Here is a 20,791-nt window from a genome sequence, read left to right on the forward strand (position 1 = left end):
TTCAGGTAAGCTTTGTTTCAGAAAACAACTTGCTAGAGGCCCTAGGACAGATTACTGGGACAAGGAAGAGGGTTTGGGGATTAGCACATCTCCTATGAAAGGTACAGTCATGCCCGAGACAACTCTGAGTGCCTCCTCAAATTCTAAGAAATGCGAACTGGGGTCCTACGCCTTTTAATGCCAGTGGATCTTTGTGTTTCAGACAAATGTGCACGCCTCCCAGAGCCCCATGCAATGCACTTAGGGAAATGGGGGAAGGTGCTGTGCAACCCTCTCGCTGACAATGTCTCTCTTGTCTATAATGTATCTATGAGAGAGAGAGAAATAGGCAATGCGAGAGTGAAAAAGTAAAATGGAAATGTGTCTACTGAGACCAGTATAAGGGGAAATCCTCACAATCCTGGACCGACAGTTGATTGGGAGGGCGCTTACAGGTTTCCGACACCAGACCGGTACCTGAACTCACAAACCCAAACTGCAAAGTGATGCCCATTGCCACTAGACTGCCGAACCCCTTTCGGGGCCCCAACATATATCCTTTAGTCACACCTAGAGTTCCGAGGACAGTGCAGCATTCAGCGATTACACGAACATATTGATAGCGCTAGGAGGCCATGCAAATGGCAGAGGTATGCTTTACAAAGCCCACGTAGCGTGCACAAAACATCACATCAGTCAGGCCCACTTGAAGAGATGGTAAAGAGGAAATACTTCTGCTGCATTCAGTAAAACATAGAGATTGGCCTGCTTTAAAGGTTGACCATGTCCTTCATGGGTGTCTGTCAATATGATACTTCCCTGCTGCAAAGCTTACATTCGAAACGCCAGAACAACTAGGCCCAGAGCACAAAGATGCAGCCAGGTTGAAATAACGAGATACTGAAGAGCAATTTTGTATTTCAGAGTGGGAAAAGGAAGTATGCCCCCGACGTGATTTGAACACGAAACCTTCTGATCTGGAGTCAGACGCGCTACCATTGCGCCACGAGGTCCTTGTGGCAATCCACCTGGTGTGTCTGATGACAGAATAAAGGTAGGAGACGTACATGCACCTGCAGAGCCTCATTGCTTCTTTAAGTAGACTGGCTAGGATAGCTTCCTTCTGTGCATCAGTACACGCTGCAGCCAAACCCTTCCCATGAAGTCTTGATGTTTATGAATTGAATGGCAAGTTTTGAAAAACTAAAGCAAGCGAGAAGAATTGCTTGCAGTTTATTGGATTTTTTGGACGTCAGCAGACGAGACCTGCGAGAGGTAAACAGAAGTTCATAGTTGGTCACGCTGAATTTTTGAGCCAAAATGCATCGTCCCTGGGTGGGCTTGAACCACCAATCTTTCGGTTAACAGCCGAACGCGCTAACCGATTGCGCCACAGAGACTCATGCAGTTCTTACACAGGGGCCTGATTGGTGTGCTGTTTGCTTATGCTTCCCAGGCAACCTGAAAATATTTCTAAAATAGCTCTTTTTCCCACAGCAAATCAGGGTATCAAGCACTTCCCTACCTCCCCTAATCCACAAACACAGGGGATTTAGTAGAGGACAGAGCCCATCAACAGTGCACCAAATGTCCTCTGTATAGGCATAACTTGCTATGAGGAGAAAGCCACAGTTGCGCACTTGTGTTAAAAGGGGACAGTAGGCTGAACCCAGAGAACACGGGAGAAATGACTCAAGTTTACTGAGTGGAACACTCTGCGTCTTTGTGCCAAAAACAGCAGCGTCTTTTCGGTTAACAGCCGAACGCGCTAACCAATTGCGCCACAGAGACTCACTGGCATGTGTGTTCTGCCTTTGGCCTGATTGCATTGCTATTTTTTTCTGATTGGCAGAAAACCTGAACTTTTTTCTGAAAAAGGCATGCCTCTCTTAGCACTGCAGTGCATTAGTCTGCTCCCTTGCTTCCCTGAGTCCCCAAATACACAACCACCTTGGGCACAATAGAAGACACATTCCAGCAGATTTAGCAAGAGTGCACCAAGGTTTCTATATGTAGGTACCTTGCTGAGAAGCAAGACCTGCAGTTGCATTCTTCTGTTAAAAGAGGGCAGCAGAGTGCACCAAGAGAACTTGGGGGAAGTAGCTTATGTTAACTACTTGCCATGATCTTTATAGATCCCTCTGTTTGACTGGGTGAATTCTAATTTCTGGGGTAGAGTAAGCAATTTTTGGATCTAGATGCTGTGCGCAACAGGAATGCTATATACTGCACTGTACTGCTACTGAAAAGTTACCAATTTTACAGATTGTTCAGGTAAGCTTTGTTTCAGAAAACAACTTGCTAGAGGCCCTAGGACAGATTACTGGGACAAAGGAAGAGGGTTTGGGGATTAGCACATCTCCTATGAAAGGTACAGTCATGCCCGAGACAACTCTGAGTGCCTCCTCAAATTCTAAGAAATGCGAACTGGGGTCCTACGCCTTTTATTGCCAGTGGATCTTTGTGTTTCAGACAAATGTGCACGCCTCCCAGAGCCCCATGCAATGCACTTAGGGAAATGGGGGAAGGTGCTGCGCAACCCTCTCGCTGACAATGTCTCTCTTGTCTATAATGTATCTATGAGAGAGAGAGAAATAGGCAATGCGAGAGTGAAAAAGTAAAATGGAAATGTGTCTACTGAGACCAGTATAAGGGGAAATCCTCACAATCCTGGACCGACAGTTGATTGGGAGGGCGCTTACAGGTTTCCGACACCAGACCGGTACCTGAACTCACAAACCCAAACTGCAAAGTGATGCCCATTGCCACTAGACTGCCGAACCCCTTTCGGGGCCCCAACATATATCCTTTAGTCACACCTAGAGTTCCCAGGACAGTGCAGCATTCAGCGATTACACGAAAATATTGACAGCGCTAGGAGGCCATGCAAATGGCAGAGGTATGCTTTACAAAGCCCACGTAGCGTGCACAAAACAGCACATCAGTCAGGCCCACTTGAAGAGATGGTAAAGAGGAAATACTTCTGCTGCATTCAGTAAAACATAGAGATTGGCCTGCTTTAAAGGTTGACCATGTCCTTCATGGGTGTCTGTCAATATGATACTTCCCTGCTGCAAAGCTTACATTCGAAACGCCAGAACAACTAGGCCCAGAGCACAAAGATGCAGTCAGGTTGAAATAACGAGATACTGAAGAGCAATTTTGTATTTCAGAGTGGGAAAAGGAAGTATGACCCCGACGTGATTTGAACACAAAACCTTCTGATCTGGAGTCAGACGCGCTACCATTGCGCCACGAGGTCCTTGTGGCAATCCACCTGGTGTGTCTGATGACAGAATAAAGGTAGGAGACGTACATGCACCTGCAGAGCCTCATTGCTTCTTTAAGTAGACTGGCTAGGATAGCTTCCTTCTGTGCATCAGTACACGCTGCAGCCAAACCCTTCCCATGAAGTCTTGATGTTTATGAATTGAATGGCAAGTTTTGAAAAACTAAAGCAAGCGAGAAGAATTGCTTACAGTTTATTGGATTTTTTGGACGTCAGCAGACGAGACCTGCGAGAGGTAAACAGAAGTTCATAGTTGGTCATGCTGAATTTTTGAGCCAAAATGCATCGTCCCTGGGTGGGCTTAAACCACCAACCTTTCGGTTAACAGCCGAACGCGCTAACCGATTGCGCCACAGAGACTCATGCAGTTCTTACACAGGGGCCTGATTGGTGTGCTGTTTGCTTATGCTTCCCAGGCAACCTGAAAATATTTCTAAAATAGCTCTTTTTCCCACAGCAAATCAGGGTATCAAGCACTTCCCTACCTCCCCTAATCCACAAACACAGGGGATTTAGTAGAGGACAGAGCCCATCAACAGTGCACCAAATGTCCTCTGTGTAGGCATAACTTGCTATGAGGAGAAAGCCACAGTTGCGCACTTGTGTTAAAAGGGGACAGTAGGCTGAACCCAGAGAACACGGGAGAAATGACTCAGGTTTACTGAGTGGAACACTCTGTGTCTTTGTGCCAAAAACAGCAGCGTCTTTTCGGTTAACAGCCGAACGCGCTAACCAATTGTGCCACAGAGACTCACTGGCATGTGTGTTCTGCCTTTGGCCTGATTGCATTGCTATTTTTTTCTGATTGGCAGAAAACCTGAACTTTTTTCTGAAAAAGGCATGCCTCTCTTAGCACTGCAGTGCATTAGACTGCTCCCTTGCTTCCCTGAGTCCCCAAATACACAACCACCTTGGGCACAATAGAAGACACATTCCAGCAGATTTAGCAAGAGTGCACCAAGGTTTCTATATGTAGGTACCTTGCTGAGAAGCAAGACCTGCAGTTGCATTCTTCTGTTAAAAGAGGGCAGCAGAGTGCACCAAGAGAACTTGGGGGAAGTAGCTTATGTTAACTACTTGCCATGATCTTTATAGATCCCTCTGTTTGACTGGGTGAATTCTAATTTCTGGGGTAGAGTAAGCAATTTTTGGATCTAGATGCTGTGCGCAACAGGAATGCTATATACTGCACTGTACTGCTACTGAAAAGTTACCAATTTTACAGGATGTTCAGGTAAGCTTTGTTTCAGAAAACAACTTGCTAGAGGCACTAAAACAGATTACTGGGACAAAGGAAGAGGGTTTGGGGATTAGCACATCTCCTATGAAAGGTACAGTCACGCCCGAGACAACTCTGAGTGTCACCTCAAATTCTAAGAAATGCAAACTAGGGACCTACGCTTTTTATTGCCAGTGGATCTTTGTGTTTCAGACAAATGTGCACGCCTCCCAGAGCCCCTTGCAATGTACTTAGGGAAATGGGGGAAGGTGCTGTGAAGCCCTCTCGCTGACAATGTCTCTCTTGTCTATAATGTATCTATGAGAGAGAGAGAAATAGGCAATGCGAGAGTGAAAAAGTAAAATGGAAATGTGTCTACTGAGACCAGTATAAGGGGAAATCCTCACAATCCAGGACCGACAGTTGATTGGGAGGGCGCTTACAGGTTTCCGACACCAGACCGGTACCTGAACTCACAAACCCAAACTGCAAAGTGATGGGCATTGCCACTAGACTGCCGACCCCCTTTCGGGGCCCCAGCATATATCCTTTAGTCACACCTAGAGTTCCCAGGACAGTGCAGCATTCAGCGATTACACGAAAATATTGACAGCGCTAGGAGGCCATGCAAATGGCAGAGGTATGCTTTACAAGCCCACGTAGCGTGCACAAAACAGCACATCAGTCAGGCCCACTTGAAGAGATGGTAAAGAGGAAATACTTCTGCTGCATCCAGTAAAACATAGAGATTGGCCTGCTTTAAAGGTTGACCATGTCCTTCATGGGTGTCTGTCAATATGATACTTCCCTGCTGCAAAGCTTACATTCGAAACGCCAGAACAACTAGGCCCAGAGCACAAAGATGCAGTCAGGTTGAAATAACGAGATACTGAGGAGCAATTTTGTATTTCAGAGTGGGAAAAGCAAATATGACCCCGACGTGATTTGAACACGCAACCTTCTGATCTGGAGTCTGCTACCATTGCGCCACGAGGTCCTTGTGGCAGTCCACCTGGTGTGTCTGATGACAGAATAAAGGTAGGAGACGTACATGGACCTGCAGAGCCTCATTGCTTCTTTAAGTAGACTGGCTAGGATAGCTTCCTTCTGTGCATCAGTACACGCTGCAGCCAAACCCTTCCCATGAAGTCTTGATGTTTATGAATTGAATGGCAAGTTTTGAAAAACTAAAGCAAGCGAGAAGAATTGCTTGCAGTTTATTGGATTTTTTGGACGTCAGCAGACGAGACCTGCGAGAGGTAAACAGAAGTCCATAGTTGGTCACGCTGAATTTTTGAGCCAAAATGCACCGTCCCTGGGTGGGCTTGAACCACCAACCTTTCGGTTAACAGCCGAACGCGCTAACCGATTGCGCCACAGAGACTCATGGAGTGCTTACACTGGGGCCTGATTGGTGTGCTGTTTGCTTATGCTTCCCAGGCAACCTGAAAATATTTCTAAAATAGCTCTATTTCCCACAGCAAATCAGGGTATCAAGCACTTCCCTACCTCCCCTAATCCACAAACACAGGGGATTTAATGGAGGACAGAGCCCATCAACAGTGCACCAAATGCCCTCTGTGTAGGCATAACTTGCTATGAGGAGGAAGCCACAGTTGCGCACTTGTGTTAAAAGGGGACAGTAGGCTGAACCCAGAGAACACGGGAGAAATGACTCAGGTTTACTGAGTGGAACACTCTGTGTCTTTGTGCCAAAAACAGCAGCGTCTTTTCGGTTAACAGCCGAACGCGCTAACCAATTGTGCCACAGAGACTCACTGGCATGTGTGTTCTGCCTTTGGCCTGATTGCATTGCTATTTTTTTCTGATTGGCAGAAAACCTGAACTTTTTTCTGAAAAAGGCATGCCTCTCTTAGCACTGCAGTGCATTAGACTGCTCCCTTGCTTCCCTGAGTCCCCAAATACACAACCACCTTGGGCACAATAGAAGACACATTCCAGCAGATTTAGCAAGAGTGCACCAAGGTTTCTATATGTAGGTACCTTGCTGAGAAGCAAGACCTGCAGTTGCATTCTTCTGTTAAAAGAGGGCAGCAGAGTGCACCAAGAGAACTTGGGGGAAGTAGCTTATGTTAACTACTTGCCATGATCTTTATAGATCCCTCTGTTTGACTGGGTGAATTCTAATTTCTGGGGTAGAGTAAGCAATTTTTGGATCTAGATGCTGTGCGCAACAGGAATGCTATATACTGCACTGTACTGCTACTGAAAAGTTACCAATTTTACAGATTGTTCAGGTAAGCTTTGTTTCAGAAAACAACTTGCTAGAGGCCCTAGGACAGATTACTGGGACAAAGGAAGAGGGTTTGGGGATTAGCACATCTCCTATGAAAGGTACAGTCATGCCCGAGACAACTCTGAGTGCCTCCTCAAATTCTAAGAAATGCGAACTGGGGTCCTACGCCTTTTATTGCCAGTGGATCTTTGTGTTTCAGACAAATGTGCACGCCTCCCAGAGCCCCATGCAATGCACTTAGGGAAATGGGGGAAGGTGCTGTGCAACCCTCTCGCTGAGAATGTCTCTCTTGTCTATAATGTATCTATGAGAGAGAGAGAAATAGGCAATGCGAGAGTCAAAAAGTAAAATGGAAATGTGTCTACTGAGACCAGTATAAGGGGAAATCCTCACAATCCTGGACCGACAGTTGATTGGGAGGGCGCTTACAGGTTTCCGACACCAGACCGGTACCTGAACTCACAAACCCAAACTGCAAAGTGATGCCCATTGCCACTAGACTGCCGAACCCCTTTCGGGGCCCCAACATATATCCTTTAGTCACACCTAGAGTTCCCAGGACAGTGCAGCATTCAGCGATTACACGAAAATATTGATAGCGCTAGGAGGCCATGCAAATGGCAGAGGTATGCTTTACAAAGCCCACGTAGCGTGCACAAAACAGCACATCAGTCAGGCCCACTTGAAGAGATGGTAAAGAGGAAATACTTCTGCTGCATTCAGTAAAACATAGAGATTGGCCTGCTTTAAAGGTTGACCATGTCCTTCATGGGTGTCTGTCAATATGATACTTCCCTGCTGCAAAGCTTACATTCGAAACGCCAGAACAACTAGGCCCAGAGCACAAAGATGCAGTCAGGTTGAAATAACGAGATACTGAAGAGCAATTTTGTATTTCAGAGTGGGAAAAGGAAGTATGACCCCGACGTGATTTGAACACAAAACCTTCTGATCTGGAGTCAGACGCGCTACCATTGCGCCACGAGGTCCTTGTGGCAATCCACCTGGTGTGTCTGATGACAGAATAAAGGTAGGAGACGTACATGCACCTGCAGAGCCTCATTGCTTCTTTAAGTAGACTGGCTAGGATAGCTTCCTTCTGTGCATCAGTACACGCTGCAGCCAAACCCTTCCCATGAAGTCTTGATGTTTATGAATTGAATGGCAAGTTTTGAAAAACTAAAGCAAGCGAGAAGAATTGCTTGCAGTTTATTGGATTTTTTGGACGTCAGCAGACGAGACCTGCGAGAGGTAAACAGAAGTCCATAGTTGGTCACGCTGAATTTTTGAGCCAAAATGCACCGTCCCTGGGTGGGCTTGAACCACCAACCTTTCGGTTAACAGCCGAACGCGCTAACTGATTGCGCCACAGAGACTCATGCAGTGTTTACACTGGGGCCTGATTGGTGTGCTGTTTGCTTATGCTTCCCAGGCAACCTGAAAATATTTCTAAAATAGCTCTATTTCCCACAGCAAATCAGGGTATCAAGCACTTCCCTACCTCCCCTAATCCACAAATACAGGGGATTTAGTAGAGGACCGAGCCCATCAACAGTGCACCAAATGTCCTCTGTGTAGGCATAACTTGCTATGAGGAGAAAGCCACAGTTGCGCACTTGTGTTAAAAGGGGACAGTAGGCTGAACCCAGAGAACACGGGAGAAATGACTCAGGTTTACTGAGTGGAACACTCTGTGTCTTTGTGCCAAAAACAGCAGCGTCTTTTCGGTTAACAGCTGAACGCGCTAACCAATTGCACCACAGAGACTCACTGGCATGTGTGTTCTGCCTTTGGCCTGATTGCATTGCTATTTTTTTCTGATTGGCAGAAAACCTGAACTTTTTTCTGAAAAAGGCATGCCTCTCTGAGCACTGCAGTGCATTACACAGCTCCCTTGCTTCCCTGAGTCCCCAAATACACAACCACCTTGGGCACAATAGAAGACACATTCCAGCAGATTTAGCAAGAGTGCACCAAGGTTTCTATATGTAGGTACCTTGCTGAGAAGCAAGACCTGCAGTTGCATTCTTCTGTTAAAAGAGGGCAGCAGAGTGCACCAAGAGAACTTGGGGGAAGTAGCTTATGTTAACTACTTGCCATGCTCTTTATAGATCCCTCTGTTTGACTGGGTGAATTCTAATTTTGGGGTAGAGTAAGCAATTTTTGGATCTAGATGCTGTGCGCAACAGGAATGCTATATACTGCACTGTACTGCTACTGAAAAGTTACCAATTTTACAGGATGTTCAGGTAAGCTTTGTTTCAGAAAACAACTTGCTAGAGGCCCTAAAACAGATTACTGGGACAAAGGAAGAGGGTTTGGGGATTAGCACATCTCCTATGAAATGTACAGTCACACCCGAGACAACTCTGAGTGCCACCTCAAATTCTAAGAAATGCGAACTAGGGTCCTGCGCTTTTTATTGCCAGTGGATCTTTGTGTTTCAGACAAATGTGCACGCCTCCCAGAGCCCCTTGCAATGCACTTAGGGAAACATGGGAAGGTGCTGTGAAGCCCTCTCGCTGACAATGTCTCTCTTGTCTATAATGTATCTATGAGAGAGAGAGAAATAGGCAATGCGAGAGTGAAAAAGTAAAATGGAAATGTGTCTACTGAGACCAGTATAAGGGGCAATCCTCACAATCCAGGACCGACAGTTGATTGGAGGGCGCTTACAGTTTTCTGACACCAGACCCGTACCTGAACTCACAAACCAAACTGCAAAGTGATGGGCATTGCCACTAGACTGCCGACCGCCTTTCGGGTCCCCAGCATATATCCTTTAGTCACACCTAGAGTTCCCAGGACAGTGCAGCATTCAGCGATTACACGAAAATATTGACAGCGCTAGGAGGCCATGCAAATGGCAGAGGTATGCTTTACAAAGCCCACGTAGCGTGCACAAAACAGCACATCAGTCAGGCCCACTTGAAGAGATGGTAAAGAGGAAATACTTCTGCTGCATCCAGTAAAACATAGAGATTGGCCTGCTTTAAAGGTTGACCATGTCCTTCATGGGTGTCTGTCAATATGATACTTCCCTGCTGCAAAGCTTACATTCGAAACGCCAGAACAACTAGGCCCAGCGCACAAAGATGCAGTCAGGTTGAAATAACGAGATACTGAAGAGCAATTTTGTATTTCAGAGTGGGAAAAGCAAGTATGACCCCGACGTGATTTGAACACGCAACCTTCTGATCAGGAGTCAGACGCGCTACCATTGCGCCACAAGGTCCTTGCGGCAATCCACCTGGTGTGTCTGATGACAGAATAAAGGTAGGAGACGTACATGCACCTGCAGAGCCTCATTGCTTCTTTAAGTAGACTGGCTAGGATAGCTTCCTTCTGTGCATCAGTACACGCTGCAGCCAAACCCTTCCCATGAAGTCTTGATGTTTATGAATTGAATGGCAAGTTTTGAAAAACTAAAGCAAGCGAGAAGAATTGCTTGCAGTTTATTGGATTTTTTGGACGTCAGCAGACGAGACCTGCGAGAGGTAAACAGAAGTTCATAGTTGGTCACGCTGAATTTTTGAGCCAAAATGCATCGTCCCTGGGTGGGCTTGAAGCACCAACCTTTCGGTTAACAGCCGAATGCGCTAACCGATTGCGCCACAGAGACTCATGCAGTGCTTACACTGGGGCCTGATTGGTGTGCTGTTTGCTTATGCTTCCCAGGCAACCTGAAAATATTTCTAAAATAGCTCTATTTCCCACAGCAAATCAGGGTATCAAGCACTTCCCTACCTCCCCTAATCCACAAACACAGGGGATTTAGTAGAGGACAGAGCCCTTCAACAGTGCACCAAATGTCCTCTGTGTAGGCATAACTTGCTATGAGGAGAAAGCCACAGTTGCGCACTTGTGTTTAAAGGGGACAGTAGGCTGAACCCAGAGAACACGGGAGAAATGACTCAGGTTTACTGAGTGGAACACTCTGTGTCTTTGTGCCAAAAACAGCAGCGTCTTTTCGGTTAACAGCCGAACGCGCTAACCAATTGCGCCAGAGAGACTCACTGGCATGTGTGTTCTGCCTTTGGCCTGATTGCATTGCTATTTTTTTCTGATTGGCAGAAAACCTGAACTTTTTTCAGAAAAAGGCATGCCTCTCTTAGCACTGCAGTGCATTACACAGCTCCCTTGCTTCCCTGAGTCCCCAAATACACAACCACCTTGGGCACAATAGAAGACACATTCCAGCAGATTTAGCAAGAGTGCACCAAGGTTTCTATATGTAGGTACCTTGCTGAGAAGCAAGACCTGCAGTTGCATTCTTCTGTTAAAAGAGGGCAGCAGAGTGCACCAAGAGAACTTGGGGGAAGTAGCTTATGTTAACTACTTGCCATGCTCTTTATAGATCCCTCTGTTTGACTGGGTGAATTCTAATTTCTGGGGTAGAGTAAGTAATTTTTGGATCTAGATGCTGTGCGCAACAGGAATGCTATATACTGCACTGTACGGCTACTGAAAAGTTACCAATTTTACAGGATGTTCAGGTAAACTTTGTTTCAGAAAACAACTTGCTAGAGGCCCTAGGACAGATTACTGGGACAAAGGAAGAGGGTTTGGGGATTAGCACATCTCCTATGAAAGGTACAGTCACGCCCGAGACAACTCTGAGTGCCTCCTCAAATTCTAAGAAATGCGAACTGGGGTCCTACGCTTTTTATTGCCAGTGGATCTTTGTGTTTCAGACAAATGTGCACGCCTCCCAGAGCCCCTTGCAATGCACTTAGGGAAAGGGGGGAAGGTGCTGTGAAGCCCTCTCGCTGACAATGTCTCTCTTGTCTATAATGTATCTATGGGAGAGAGAGAAATAGGCAATGCGAGAGTGAAAAAGTAAAATGGAAATGTGTCTACTGAGACCAGTATAAGGGGCAATCCTCACAATCCAGGACCGACAGTTGATTGGAGGGCGCTTACAGTTTTCTGACACCAGACCGGTACCTGAACTCACAAACCAAACTGCAAAGTGATGGGCATTGCCACTAGACTGCCGACCGCCTTTCGGGGCCCCAGCATATATCCTTTAGTCACACCTAGAGTTCCCAGGACAGTGCAGCATTCAGCGATTACACGAAAATATTGACAGCGCTAGGAGGCCATGCAAATGGCAGAGGTATGCTTTACAAAGCCCACGTAACGTGCACAAAACAGCACATCAGTCAGGCCCACTTGAACAGATGGTAAAGAGGAAATACTTCTGCTGCATCCAGTAAAACATAGAGATTGGCCTGCTTTAAAGGTTGACCATGTCCTTCATGGGTGTCTATCAATATGATACTTCCCTGCTGCAAAGTTTACATTCGAAACGCCAGAACAACTAGGCCCAGAGCACAAAGATGCAGTCAGGTTGAAATAACGAGATACTGAAGAGCAATTTTGTATTTCAGAGTGGGAAAAGGAAGTATGACCCCGACGTGATTTGAACACACAGCCTTCTGATCTGGAGTCAGACGCGCTACCATTGCGCCACGAGGTCCTTGTGGCAGTCCACCTGGTGTGTCTGATGACAGAATAAAGGTAGGAGACGTACATGCACCTGCAGAGCCTCATTGCTTCTTTAAGTAGACTGGCTAGGATAGCTTCCTTCTGTGCATCAGTACACGCTGCAGCCAAACCCTTCCCATGAAGTCTTGATGTTTATGAATTGAATGGCAAGTTTTGAAAAACTAAAGCAAGCGAGAAGAATTGCTTACAGTTTATTGGATTTTTTGGACGTCAGCAGACGAGACCTGCGAGAGGTAAACAGAAGTTCGTAGTTGGTCATGCTGAATTTTTGAGCCAAAATGCATCGTCCCTGGGTGGGCTTGAACCACCAACCTTTCGGTTAACAGCCAAACGCGCTAACCGATTGCGCCACAGAGACTCATGCAGTGTTTACACTGGGGCCTGATTGGTGTGCTGTTTGCTTATGCTTCCCAGGCAACCTGAAAATATTTCTAAAATAGCTCTATTTCCCACAGCAAATCAGGGTATCAAGCACTTCCCTACCTCCCCTAATCCACAAACACAGGGGATTTAGTAGAGGACAGAGCCCATCAACAGTGCACCAAATGTCCTCTGTGTAGGCATAACCTGCTATGAGGAGAAAGCCACAGTTGCGCACTTGTGTTAAAAGGGGACAGTAGGCTGAACCCAGAGAACACGGGAGAAATGACTCAGGTTTACTGAGTGGAACACTCTGTGTCTTTGTGCCAAAAACAGCAGCGTCTTTTCGGTTAACAGCTGAACGCGCTAACCAATTGCACCACAGAGACTCACTGGCATGTGTGTTCTGCCTTTGGCCTGATTGCATTGCTATTTTTTTCTGATTGGCAGAAAACCTGAACTTTTTTCTGAAAAAGGCATGCCTCTCTGAGCACTGCAGTGCATTACACAGCTCCCTTGCTTCCCTGAGTCCCCAAATACACAACCACCTTGGGCACAATAGAAGACACATTCCAGCAGATTTAGCAAGAGTGCACCAAGGTTTCTATATGTAGGTACCTTGCTGAGAAGCAAGACCTGCAGTTGCATTCTTCTGTTAAAAGAGGGCAGCAGAGTGCACCAAGAGAACTTGGGGGAAGTAGCTTATGTTAACTACTTGCCATGCTCTTTATAGATCCCTCTGTTTGACTGGGTGAATTCTAATTTTGGGGTAGAGTAAGCAATTTTTGGATCTAGATGCTGTGCGCAACAGGAATGCTATATACTGCACTGTACTGCTACTGAAAAGTTACCAATTTTACAGGATGTTCAGGTAAGCTTTGTTTCAGAAAACAACTTGCTAGAGGCCCTAAAACAGATTACTGGGACAAAGGAAGAGGGTTTGGGGATTAGCACATCTCCTATGAAATGTACAGTCACACCCGAGACAACTCTGAGTGCCACCTCAAATTCTAAGAAATGCGAACTAGGGTCCTGCGCTTTTTATTGCCAGTGGATCTTTGTGTTTCAGACAAATGTGCACGCCTCCCAGAGCCCCTTGCAATGCACTTAGGGAAACATGGGAAGGTGCTGTGAAGCCCTCTCGCTGACAATGTCTCTCTTGTCTATAATGTAACTATGAGAGAGAGAGAAATAGGCAATGCGAGAGTGAAAAAGTAAAATGGAAATGTGTCTACTGAGACCAGTATAAGGGGAAATCCTCACAATCCAGGACCGACAGTTGATTGGGAGGGCGCTTACAGGTTTCCGACACCAGACCGGTACCTGAACTCACAAACCCAAACTGCAAAGTGATGGGCATTGCCACTAGACTGCCGACCCCCTTTCGGGGCCCCAGCATATATCCTTTAGTCACACCTAGAGTTCCCAGGACAGTGCAGCATTCAGCGATTACACGAAAATATTGACAGCGCTAGGAGGCCATGCAAATGGCAGAGGTATGCTTTACAAAGCCCACGTAGCGTGCACAAAACAGCACATCAGTCAGGCCCACTTGAAGAGATGGTAAAGAGGAAATACTTCTGCTGCATCCAGTAAAACATAGAGATTGGCCTGCTTTAAAGGTTGACCATGTCCTTCATGGGTGTCTGTCAATATGATACTTCCCTGCTGCAAAGCTTACATTCGAAACGCTAGAACAACTAGGCCCAGAGCACAAAGATGCAGTCAGGTTGAAATAACGAGATACTGAAGAGCAATTTTATATTTCAGAGTGGGAAAAGCAAATATGACCCCGACGTGATTTGAACACGCAACCTTCTGATCTAGAGTCAGACGTGCTACCATTGCGCCACGAGGTCCTAGTGGCAGTCCACCTGGTGTGTCTGATGACAGAATAAAGGTAGGAGACGTACATGGACCTGCAGAGCCTCATTGCTTCTTTAAGTAGACTGGCTAGGATAGCTTCCTTCTGTGCATCAGTACACGCTGCAGCCAAACCCTTCCCATGAAGTCTTGATGTTTATGAATTGAATGGCAAGTTTTGAAAAACTATAGCAAGCGAGAAGAATTGCTTGCAGTTTATTGGATTTTTTGGACGTCAGCAGACGAGACCTGCGAGAGGTAAACAGAAGTTCATAGTTGGTCATGCTGAATTTTTGAGCCAAAATGCATCGTCCCTGGGTGGGCTTGAACCACCAACCTTTTGGTTAACAGCCGAACGCGCTAACCGATTGCGCCACAGAGACTCATGGAGTGCTTACACTGGGGCCTGATTGGTGTGCTGTTTGCTTATGCTTCCCAGGCAACCTGAAAATATTTCTAAAATAGCTCTATTTCCCACAGCAAATCAGGGTACCAAGCACTTCCCTACCTCCCCTAATCCACAAACACAGGGGATTTAGTAGAGGACAGAGCCCATCAACAGTGCACCAAATGTCCTCTGTGTAGGCATAACTTGCTATGAGGAGAAAGCCACAGTTGCGCACTTGTGTTAAAAGGGGACAGTAGGCTGAACCCAGAGAACACGGGAGAAATGACTCAGGTTTACTGAGTGGAACACTCTGTGTCTTTGTGCCAAAAACAGCAGCGTCTTTTCGGTTAACAGCTGAACGCGCTAACCAATTGCACCACAGAGACTCACTGGCATGTGTGTTCTGCCTTTGGCCTGATTGCATTGCTATTTTTTTCTGATTGGCAGAAAACCTGAACTTTTTTCTGAAAAAGGCATGCCTCTCTGAGCACTGCAGTGCATTACACAGCTCCCTTGCTTCCCTGAGTCCCCAAATACACAACCACCTTGGGCACAATAGAAGACACATTCCAGCAGATTTAGCAAGAGTGCACCAAGGTTTCTATATGTAGGTACCTTGCTGAGAAGCAAGACCTGCAGTTGCATTCTTCTGTTAAAAGAGGGCAGCAGAGTGCACCAAGAGAACTTGGGGGAAGTAGCTTATGTTAACTACTTGCCATGCTCTTTATAGATCCCTCTGTTTGACTGGGTGAATTCTAATTTCTGGGGTAGAGTAAGCAATTTTTGGATCTAGATGCTGTGCGCAACAGGAATGCTATATACTGCACTGTACTGCTACTGAAAAGTTACCAATTTTACAGGATGTTCAGGTAAGCTTTGTTTCAGAAAACAACTTGCTAGAGGCCCTAGGACAGATTACTGGGACAAAGGAAGAGGGTTTGGGGATTAGCACATCTCCTATGAAAGGTACAGTCACGCCCGAGACAACTCTGAGTGTCACCTCAAATTCTAAGAAATGCAAACTAGGGACCTACGCTTTTTATTGCCAGTGGATCTTTGTGTTTCAGACAAATGTGCACGCCTCCCAGAGCCCCATGCAATGCACTTAGGGAAATGGGGGAAGGTGCTGTGCAACCCTCTCGCTGACAATGTCTCTCTTGTCTATAATGTATCTATGAGAGAGAGAGAAATAGGCAATGCGAGAGTGAAAAAGTAAAATGGAAATGTGTCTACTGAGACCAGTATAAGGGGAAATCCTCACAATCCAGGACCGACAGTTGATTGGGAGGGCGCTTACAGTTTTCTGACACCAGACCGGTACCTGAACTTACAAACCCAAACTGCAAAGTGATGGGCATTGCCACTAGACTGCCGACCCCCTTTCGGGGCCCCAGCATATATCCTTTAGTCACACCTAGAGTTCCCAGGACAGTGCAGCATTCAGCGATTACACGAAAATATTGACAGCGCTAGGAGGCCATGCAAATGGCAGAGGTATGCTTTACAAAGCCCACGTAGGGTGCACAAAACAGCACATCAGTCAGGCCCACTTGAAGAGATGGTAAAGAGGAAATACTTCTGCTGCATCCAGTAAAACATAGAGATTGGCCTGCTTTAAAGGTTGACCATGTCCTTCATGGGTGTCTGTCAATATGATACTTCCCTGCTGCAAAGCTTACATTCGAAACGCCAGAACAACTAGGCCCAGAGCACAAAGATGCAGTCAGGTTGAAATAACGAGATACTGAAGAGCAATTTTATATTTCAGACTGGGAAAAGCAAATATGCCCCCGACGTGATTTGAACACGAAACCTTCTGATCTGGAGTCAGACGCGCTACCATTGCGCCACGAGGTCCTTGCGGCAGTCCACCTGGTGTGTCTGATGACAGAATAAAGGTAGGAGACGTACATGCACCTGCAAAGCCTCATTGCTTCTTTAAGTAGACTGGCTAGGATAGCTTCCTTCTGTGCATCAGTACACGCTGCAGCCAAACCCTTCCCATGAAGTCTTGATGTTTATGAATTGAATGGCAAGTTTTGAAAAACTAAAGCAAGCGAGAAGAATTGCTTGCAGTTTATTGGATTTTTTGGACGTCAGCAGACGAGACCTGCGAGAGGTAAACAGAAGTCCATAGTTGGTCACGCTGAATTTTTGAGCCAAAATGCAACGTCCCTGGGTGGGCTTGAAACACCAACCTTTCGGTTAACAGCCGAACGCGCTAACCGATTGCGCCACAGAGACTCATGCAGTTCTTACACAGGGGCCTGATTGGTGTGCTGTTTGCTTATGCTTCCCAGGCAACCTAAAAATATTTCTAAAATAGCTCTATTTCCCACAGCAAATCAGGGTATCAAGCACTTCCCTACCTCCCCTAATCCACAAACACAGGGGATTTAGTAGAGGACAGAGCCCATCAACAGTGCACCAAATGTCCTCTGTGTAGGCATAACTTGCTATGAGGAGAAAGCCACAGTTGCGCACTTGTATTAAAAGGGGACAGTAGGCTGAACCCAGAGAACACGGGAGAAATGACTCAGGTTTACTGAGTGGAACACTCTGTGTCTTTGTGCCAAAAACAGCAGCGTCTTTTCGGTTAACAGCCGAACGCGCTAACCAATTGTGCCACAGAGACTCACTGGCATGTGTGTTCTGCCTTTGGCCTGATTGCATTGCTATTTTTTTCTGATTGGCAGAAAACCTGAACTTTTTTCTGAAAAAGGCATGCCTCTCGTAGCACTGCAGTGCATTAGACTGCTCCCTTGCTTCCCTGAGTCCCCAAATACACAACCACCTTGGGCACAATAGAAGACACATTCCAGCAGATTTAGCAAGAGTGCACCAAGGTTTCTATATGTAGGTACCTTGCTGAGAAGCAAGACCTGCAGTTGCATTCTTCTGTTAAAAGAGGGCAGCAGAGTGCACCAAGAGAACTTGGGGGAAGTAGCTTATGTTAACTACTTGCCATGCTCTTTATAGATCCCTCTGTTTGACTGGGTGAATTCTAATTTCTGGGGTAGAGTAAGCAATTTTTGGATCTAGATGCTGTGCGCAACAGGAATGCTATATACTGCACTGTACTGCTACTGAAAAGTTACCAATTTTACAGGATGTTCAGGTAAGCTTTGTTTCAGAAAACAACTTGCTAGAGGCCCTAGGACAGATTACTGGGACAAAGGAAGAGGGTTTGGGGATTAGCACATCTCCTATGAAAGGTACAGTCACGCCCGAGACAACTCTGAGTGCCTCCTCAAATTCTAAGAAATGCGAACTGGGGTCCTACGCCTTTTATTGCCAGTGGATCTTTGTGTTTCAGACAAATGTGCACGCCTCCCAGAGCCCCTTGCAATGCACTTAGGGAAATGGGGGAAGGTGCTGTGAAGCCCTCTCGCTGACAATGTCTCTCTTGTCTATAATGTATCTATGAGAGAGAGAGAAATAGGCAATGCGAGAGTGAAAAAGTAAAATGGAAATGTGTCTACTGAGACCAGTATAAGGGGAAATCCTCACAATCCAGGACCGACAGTTGATTGGGAGGGCGCTTACAGGTTTCCGACACCAGACCGGTACCTGAACTCACAAACCCAAACTGCAAAGTGATGCCCATTGCCACTAGACTGCCGACCCCCTTTCGGGGCCCCAACAAATATCCTTTAGTCACACCTAGAGTTCCCAGGACAGTGCAGCATTCAGCGATTACACGAAAATATTGACAGCGCTAGGAGGCCATGCAAATGGCAGAGGTATGCTTTACAAAGCCCACGTAGCGTGCACAAAACAGCACATCAGTCAGGCCCACTTGAAGAGATGGTAAAGAGGAAATACTTCTGCTGCATCCAGTAAAACATAGAGATTTGCCTGCTTTAAAGGTTGACCATGTCCTTCATGGGTGTCTGTCAATATGATACTTCCCTGCTGCAAAGCTTACATTCGAAACGCCAGAACAACTAGGCCCAGAGCACAAAGATGCAGTCAGGTTGAAATAACGAGATACTGAAGAGCAATTTTGTATTTCAGAGTGGGAAAAGCAAATATGCCCCCGACGTGATTTGAACACGCAACCTTCTGATCTGGAGTCAGACGCCCTACCATTGCGCCACGAGGTCCTAGTGGCAGTCCACCTGGTGTGTCTGATGACAGAATAAAGGTAGGAGACGTACATGCACCTGCAGAGCCTCATTGCTTCTTTAAGTAGACTGGCAAGGATAGCTTCCTTCTGTGCATCAGTGCACGCTGCAGCCAAACCCTTCCCATGAAGTCTTGATGTTTATGAATTGAATGGCAAGTTTTGAAAAACTAAAGCAAGCGAGAAGAATTGCTTGCAGTTTATTGGATTTTTTGGACGTCAGCAGACGAGACCTGCGAGAGGTAAACAGAAGTTCGTAGTTGGTCATGCTGAATTTTTGAGCCAAAATGCATCGTCCCTGGGTGGGCTTGAACCACCAACCTTTCGGTTAACAGCCGAACGCGCTAACCGATTGCGCCACAGAGACTCATGCAGTGCTTACACTGGGGCCTGATTGGTGTGCTGTTTGCTTATGCTTCCCAGGCAACCTGAAAATATTTCTAAAATAGCTCTAATTCCCACAGCAAATCAGGGTATCAAGCACTTCCCTACCTCCCCTAATCCACAAACACAGGGGATTTAGTAGAGGACAGAGCCCATCAACAGTGCACCAAATGTCCTCTGTGTAGGCATAACTTGCTATGAGGAGAAAGCCACAGTTGCGCACTTGTGTTAAAAGGGGACAGTAGGCTGAACCCAGAGAACACGGGAGAAATCACTCAGGTTTACTGAGTGGAACACTCTGTGTCTTTGTGCCAAAAACAGCAGCGTCTTTTCGGTTAACAGCCGAACGCGCTAACCAATTGTGCCACAGAGACTCACTGGCATGTGTGCTCTGCCTTTGGCCTGATTGCATTGCTATTTTTTTCTGATTGGCAGAAAACCTGAACTTTTTTCTGAAAAAGGCATGCCTCTCTTAGAACTGCAGTGCATTAGACTGCTCCCTTGCTTCCCTGAGTCCCCAAATACACAACCACCTTGGGCACAATAGAAGACACATTCCAGCAGATTTAGCAAGAGTGCACCAAGGTTTCTATATGTAGGTACCTTGCTGAGAAGCAAGACCTGCAGTTGCATTCTTCTGTTAAAAGAGGGCAGCAGAGTGCACCAAGAGAACTTGGGGGAAGTAGCTTATGTTAACTACTTGCCATGATCTTTATAGATCCCTCTGTTTGACTGGGTGAATTCTAATTTCTGGGGTAGAGTAAGCAATTTTTGGATCTAGATGCTGTGCGCAACAGGAATGCTATATACTGCACTGTACTGCTACTGAAAAGTTACCAATTTTACAGGATGTTCAGGTAAGCTTTGTTTCAGAAAACAACTTGCTAGAGGCCCTAGGACAGATTACTGGGACAAAGGAAGAGGGTTTGGGGACTAGCACATCTCCTATGAAAGGTACAGTCACGCCCGAGACAACTCTGAGTGCCTCCTCAAATTCTAAGAAATGCGAACTGGGGTCCTACGCCTTTTATTGCCAGTGGATCTTTGTGTTTCAGACAAATGTGCACGCCTCCCAGAGCCCCATGCAATGCACTTAGGGAAATGGGGGAAGGTGCTGTGCAACCCTCTCGCTGACAATGTCTCTCTTGTCTATAATGTATCTATGAGAGAGAGAGAAATAGGCAATGCGAGATTGAAAAAGTAAAATGGAAATGTGTCTACTGAGACCAGTATAAGGGGAAATCCTCACAATCCAGGACCGACAGTTGATTGGGAGGGCGCTTACAGTTTTCTGACACCAGACCGGTACCTGAACTCACAAACCCAAACTACAAAGTGATGGGCATTGCCACTAGACTGCCGACCCCCTTTCGGGGCCCCAGCATATATCCTTTAGTCACACCTAGAGTTCCCAG

The 20,791-nt window shown here is 46.4% G+C and overlaps 14 non-coding genes across 14 annotated transcripts; all 14 read right to left on the minus strand.

The window, feature by feature from the left end:
* Positions 1–920: 920 nt before the first annotated feature.
* On the minus strand, positions 921–992 carry TRNAW-CCA (transfer RNA tryptophan (anticodon CCA)). Its single transcript has one exon. It is a non-coding gene; the product is annotated as a tRNA-Trp (tRNA).
* Positions 993–1,305: 313 nt separating this feature from the next.
* TRNAN-GUU (transfer RNA asparagine (anticodon GUU)) lies at positions 1,306–1,379 on the minus strand. The gene has a single exon. It is a non-coding gene; the product is annotated as a tRNA-Asn (tRNA).
* A 1,790-nt stretch (positions 1,380–3,169) lies between these two features.
* TRNAW-CCA (transfer RNA tryptophan (anticodon CCA)) lies at positions 3,170–3,241 on the minus strand. The gene has a single exon. It is a non-coding gene; the product is annotated as a tRNA-Trp (tRNA).
* Positions 3,242–3,554: 313 nt separating this feature from the next.
* TRNAN-GUU (transfer RNA asparagine (anticodon GUU)) lies at positions 3,555–3,628 on the minus strand. The gene has a single exon. It is a non-coding gene; the product is annotated as a tRNA-Asn (tRNA).
* A 2,169-nt stretch (positions 3,629–5,797) lies between these two features.
* TRNAN-GUU (transfer RNA asparagine (anticodon GUU)) lies at positions 5,798–5,871 on the minus strand. Its single transcript has one exon. It is a non-coding gene; the product is annotated as a tRNA-Asn (tRNA).
* Positions 5,872–7,661: 1,790 nt separating this feature from the next.
* TRNAW-CCA (transfer RNA tryptophan (anticodon CCA)) lies at positions 7,662–7,733 on the minus strand. The gene has a single exon. It is a non-coding gene; the product is annotated as a tRNA-Trp (tRNA).
* Positions 7,734–8,046: 313 nt separating this feature from the next.
* Positions 8,047–8,120, minus strand: TRNAN-GUU (transfer RNA asparagine (anticodon GUU)). Its single transcript has one exon. It is a non-coding gene; the product is annotated as a tRNA-Asn (tRNA).
* Positions 8,121–9,907: 1,787 nt separating this feature from the next.
* On the minus strand, positions 9,908–9,979 carry TRNAR-CCU (transfer RNA arginine (anticodon CCU)). Its single transcript has one exon. It is a non-coding gene; the product is annotated as a tRNA-Arg (tRNA).
* A 2,175-nt stretch (positions 9,980–12,154) lies between these two features.
* TRNAW-CCA (transfer RNA tryptophan (anticodon CCA)) lies at positions 12,155–12,226 on the minus strand. Its single transcript has one exon. It is a non-coding gene; the product is annotated as a tRNA-Trp (tRNA).
* Positions 12,227–12,539: 313 nt separating this feature from the next.
* TRNAN-GUU (transfer RNA asparagine (anticodon GUU)) lies at positions 12,540–12,613 on the minus strand. The gene has a single exon. It is a non-coding gene; the product is annotated as a tRNA-Asn (tRNA).
* Positions 12,614–14,787: 2,174 nt separating this feature from the next.
* Positions 14,788–14,861, minus strand: TRNAN-GUU (transfer RNA asparagine (anticodon GUU)). The gene has a single exon. It is a non-coding gene; the product is annotated as a tRNA-Asn (tRNA).
* Positions 14,862–16,651: 1,790 nt separating this feature from the next.
* TRNAW-CCA (transfer RNA tryptophan (anticodon CCA)) lies at positions 16,652–16,723 on the minus strand. Its single transcript has one exon. It is a non-coding gene; the product is annotated as a tRNA-Trp (tRNA).
* A 313-nt stretch (positions 16,724–17,036) lies between these two features.
* TRNAN-GUU (transfer RNA asparagine (anticodon GUU)) lies at positions 17,037–17,110 on the minus strand. The gene has a single exon. It is a non-coding gene; the product is annotated as a tRNA-Asn (tRNA).
* Positions 17,111–19,285: 2,175 nt separating this feature from the next.
* On the minus strand, positions 19,286–19,359 carry TRNAN-GUU (transfer RNA asparagine (anticodon GUU)). The gene has a single exon. It is a non-coding gene; the product is annotated as a tRNA-Asn (tRNA).
* Positions 19,360–20,791: the final 1,432 nt, after the last annotated feature.

This window comes from Ambystoma mexicanum, chromosome 11, assembly GCF_040938575.1.
Source record: "Ambystoma mexicanum isolate Mex_15411 chromosome 11, UKY_AmexF1_1, whole genome shotgun sequence".
NCBI lineage: Eukaryota > Metazoa > Chordata > Amphibia > Caudata > Ambystomatidae > Ambystoma > Ambystoma mexicanum.